Source organism: Marmota marmota, unplaced genomic scaffold (genome assembly GCF_001458135.2).
Source record: "Marmota marmota marmota unplaced genomic scaffold, marMar, whole genome shotgun sequence".
Classification (NCBI taxonomy): domain Eukaryota; kingdom Metazoa; phylum Chordata; class Mammalia; order Rodentia; family Sciuridae; genus Marmota; species Marmota marmota.
The window spans coordinates 1149068-1154280 of NW_026000207.1; positions in this window are offsets into that span (position 1 = coordinate 1149068).

The window sequence follows — 5213 nt, forward strand, 5'->3', positions numbered from 1 at the left end:
CTGTGAGGGCATTCAGCAGGTGACAGTGACCAGCAATGACTCAGCAGGACACGCACAGGACACCCGCACAGGACACCCGCACAGGACACCCGTCTCCAGGAGCTGGGGATGCGGTGAGGAAGGGGACTGCCTGGGAGCGCATGAGGCCAGCCCCCTGCAGACACACAGCCAGCCAAGGCCTGGGGGCAGCAGGCCAGCCTGGGGGACCACCAGGGGCACGCGGAACCAGCGCTAAGTTGACCAGGTAGAAGCAGATCGCAGACGAGCCTCGGGTGCCAGGCAGCACCGGAGGCAGAAAGAGACGGGAGCACAGGACGTCGCCTGGCGTGGGTTTGGAATGTCAAAGGGAAACTAATTTTCTTTATACAAAACAAAGCCAGCTAATACTTTCATAATTAAAAATAAAATAATAGAAGGGAAACTTTAAAAAAAAAAAACAGCTTTTTGAGTCTTCATAAGCAGCTTTGAGTGGTATCCCAAAACCCCGAGCGCCCTTTCCACCCTTCTGAAACAAAAAGTGACCCTGTGTCCCTTAGAGGACAAAACCAGACACTACCTTGAAAGTTGTTACTCTTTGTGACCAATGGCAAAAAAAAAAAAAAAAAAAAAAGACCAGAAAGAGGTCCACTTCTTCCTCTTCGGGAACAAATGAAGGTCTGCACATTCGTTTAAAGTAATCAAGCGCAGCACATGGAAAAACAAAGGCAGATACTGCTTTATGTCATTTTTCAAAAAGTAAAGAAAAAGAAAACAAGGTTGTCAGAAATGAAAATCAGAGAGAAAGACTGACTGAAAACAGGTCCGGGAAGTCTCTGCGGAACAGATGGTGCATTTAGATGTGCTCACCACCAGGAAGTGGATGTCGCCTGAACGCTGACCACATGGCTCTGCGGCTCCAGCAATGCTCATCCCTGGCCTAATTACACTGCAATGTATATATTTCTTGGAATCAAACCTGGCTTTTCAGCCTAGGGGAAAATCCCATGGTGGGTTGATGAACCGAATTTGCCTTTGGAAACTGGGCCATGTGTTAAAAATCAAACTGCTCCGTCTTGACTTGCACCAACTTTCCAATCACCCCCTCCCCCCCAGCTCAAATCCCTTTCCTGCACTCAGGAGGCGTGGGATGGCGAGGCCGACACCGTCTGTCCTTCTGTGGTGAGAACGGTGAAGTCCACACAGAGGCAGAGGGGTGACTGAGGGGGTCCCCGTGACTGTGTGCCACACAGCGCCCCTCCTGCTGTGGGGGCCAGCTGCAGATCAGGCCAACTGGGTCCTGCTCCCTGCACCGCAGTCGGCCACCCCGAGGCCTGTGCGTTCAACATCCAGCCCTGCCTGGGCAGGCGCCGTGCCAATGTCCGGGTTCCACAGCAAGGACAGTAGCCCCCTTTCTCCAACATCAGCTGAGGTCGACTGAGGTCTGCAAACATCACAAGGAGATTTCCAGACATAAACAACTCATCATAGACCTGAAATTGTTCTGAGTAGCACAAAGAACCACCCGGCTCTGTCCTGATGAGGAGGTGAGTCACCCTGGGTCCTGGGTCCATGCTGTTTCCACCACCTGCCCACCAGGCCCCCCCAGCCATCTTGGTCATCAGATTCACGGTGGACATTGCAGTGCTTATGTTCAAGTGACCCTGGGTTACTTAGTGATGGCTCCAGAGCCCAAGAGCTGTGAGCAGCCGTCCACACGTGCAAACAGAGGCCGTGAAGGTGAGAGTCCTCAACAAAGAAAGGTAAGGGACACAGCGAGCAGGACCTTTGAGAGGGAGAGACCATGTTCACGTGACTCTCATGACGGAATGTTGTCACGATCGTCACCCGTCATCTTATCCTGACTGCCTTCTCGCTGGCCCTAACTTACAAATTAAACTTTATTGTAGGTCTATCTAGATAGGAAAAGAGCAGTCTCCACAGGTACCATCTGTGGCTTCAGGCATGGCCTGGGGTCCCACGGGGGCTCAAGTTCAAGTGGAGGCTGGAAGACAGAGGAACCGTCAAGCAGCGTAAGTGCCACTGTCCACAAAAGAAATCACCATACAAAAGGGTGGAGCACCTCAGCCACAGAAAAAAGGAAAAACCCACAAAGCCAAACCTCCACTCGCCATCCCCCCCAGACGCAGGTGCCCCGGGGACGGCTGGGCAGGGGAGACCTGGAACTGACACAGCACTGAAATCTCAGGACCTTGGTTACAATGACACATTCATGACTGCTTTGACTCCAGGAATCCTGGGCAGGGTTCTGCATTGCAGCACGGCCTCGTGAGAGGGCTGGCAAGCAGGTCCACACCGCGGCCTGGGTGCTCCCTAAGTGGGCTGGCGACAGGAACGATGGACCCATTCAACGGAAGGAGAGCGCGGGAGGCACCCTGCCTGCGGCAGTGGGGCCCGTGCTGGGGACTGTGCCTCTCAGAGCTCCACACCCAGCCCCAGGCTCCAGTTGTCTGCCCTGACTCTGTCCCCACAGCAGCAGCAAGCCGGCACACGCTGTCCTGGGGAAGGGGCCCTGTGCCCCCAGCCAGCCCTGCTGCCTCACCAGGAGGCTCTGCAGGCCTGGCTCCACCTGGCCTCCCTCCCCCCTCCGCCCAGCCCTGCCTGAGAGTCTGGTGCTCCTGCAGGCCCCGGCTCATTCCACACGACCCTCACAGCTCCCTCCCTAGTAAATCTCCGGCTTATCTGATGCTGTCTGGTGTCTACTTCAAGGAACAGCAGGGCCAGCTCGGAGGACACCTGGTTAGTTAGAAACTCAGCACGCAGGACAGTGACTACACGGTGCACATGTTTACGTGGAGAAGAGAAAGGGCACACAGAAGGGACGGACAGGCCGGGCCCCGCAGATGTCCCTGGGGCCCACATCTGGGTGGGCGCTGTCCTGTGCAGTCCCCGGGGATGTGGGGCGGGGGGTGTTGGGTGCACCAGGCCCCCTTCAGACCCCACTCGTGGTCCCACCACAGCTTGCTGGGCCAGATGCTCCGGCTTCCTGCTCAAAATCCATTCTGCTCGTTTAAAACACTGACTCTGGCTTGGCTCAGCTGCGTGAGCCGGTGGTGCTTTGGAGAGCAGGCCTGGCTTCCCGGGGGGCGCTGGGGCCTCCCTGAGGCTCTGTCCCAGCGTGGACAGATGCCAGAGAGCGCTGGGCTACGTCAAGGCCACTGGAAACACAGCCCACACCTGGAAAGGCGCAGGCAGAGAGAGGCGCCTCGTCCAGGGAGGACTGGCAGTCTGCTCAGTGTGGAAGAAGTCCGTGGCCTTCCATGAGCCCTTCGGGTTCCTGGGGCCCACCACAGGGACATGGAAACACAGCACTTCAGCCAGGACCCGGCGTTCCCCAAGGCCTGGGTTCTGGGCCCGGCTCTCATCAGCCCTTCTTCTAGATACCTGTCCACTGCCACGTGCCAACCCCAGCCCGGCTGGTTCTCCTGGCATGCGGGGCCTTTGAAGGGTGGCCAGGGCCTGACGAGTCCCCCTGCCCAGATCGCCACTGCACCCCCCCACTCCCAAAGGGACTTCTGCTCTTGATTGCTACCTTGGGTCCTGGTTATTATCCACTCTGTGGAACCAGGGCCAACCTCGTGTCCAACCTTGATCTGTCTTGACCGGCTCTGGGCTCCAAATCCTTCCTCTGTAAGCTGAAATGATTAGAGGCTCCGCTCCACACGGGTGTGGTGGGATGACACCGCTCGGGCCTCTCGCCTCCTCCCTGGGAAGAGAATGTGCTGACCGAGGAGCACTCAGCTCCGGGGGGCTCAGCAGCTCCTCCTGCCCTGGGCTCAGCTGCAGGACCCATGTGCTTGCCTGGGATCTTGGCAGACTCCAGCCTTTCTTAGTTGAAGACCATCAGCGGGAGCTGCCGGCTTTGGTGTAGCAAAAGGAAATCAGGGTTTATGTTTGTGCAAAACACCATTCCAAGGTCCACTACTGTGCTGGGCACTGGCCTAAACATGGAGGATGAAAGCAGTGAGGCAGTGGTCAGCTTCCCGGCCCCTGGGAGTGGCACGGTGGGCTGCAGGGTAGGTGCCACGCATGCTGTCCACAGGGACCCTGCTGGGGGACAGCTGTGGTCACGGGCCTCAGAGAAGCAGGCAGGCGACAGGGCCGCCAGAGCTCCCAGAGGGGAACCCAAGACCGCCAGGGGACCTGGACTTCATGTGGGCAGCAGACAAAGGTGCTGTTTGGGACAAGTGACACCAAGCCTCATTCACACTTGGCCACCCAGGCCTAATGGGGGCCTGTGAGCTGCGAGGAAGGAGCGGATGTGCCCAGCCGGCCTCCCATCCACTGTGCACCCAGGTGTCTACCCAGAGGGAAGGACACGCGTCCCCCACAGCCTGATGTTCACCTCAGCTCTATCCTAGGAGAGACCGCGGCAGCCCCGAGGCCATCACAGACCCCTGGGCAGAAAAGTCGTGGGCCTCCACGCTGGGAACTCCCTTCAGAAGTGACAGGGACGCACTGCTGACATTGCCACGCCATAGAATCACCTGGAAATCACACAACCAGAAGAAAGCCAGACCACAGGAAGGAAAGCACACCACGTGCTCCTGGGTACCTGAAACCAGAAATGCGACTGCACCCGGGAGGGGCAGCCAGGGGGTCCCCGGGGGCGAGGGCCAGAAGACGGGGAGCCTCCCCTGCACGCCTCGGATTCCCTGGCTTCTGGCTGGAATGTGGTCCTCCCTGCCCCCTTCCATGGGCTCCCCCGGCCCTCTGCCCTGACTGGGTCTGCGTCCCTCTCTGCCCTCTCTCCACCCCACACACCCCTGCTCCTGGGCCACTGCGGTGGCCAGACACCATCCTGGACCTCCAGTGGGGCCACCAGCCGTGCTCCTTTCTGAAGCCCGAGGAGGCCCACGTCAAGGGCAGAAGACCGAGTGCTGATGCAGGGGTGTGACGGCCGCGTGTGCACACGCAGCATCGTGCTAACTGCGTGTGTGTGGTGTGTGTCACACCATATAGACAAACAGCATGCACCACGGCTGTGTGTATACGTGTCTTTTATATGTGCAACGACATACATGAAAAGTTCATGACTTTGTGCAAAACAAGGGGGTGTACACACACACGTATATGTAGAGGAAGGTTCATATAGAAAATCGTTCAAATGTTTATTATAGGATCACGGTAGCTTCTCAAAGGCATTTAGAATGTCTTCTATTTAGAGAGTAGGGTGTGGCCTTCAAGAAACCTCAAACTGTGCAGAAATGTGGAGA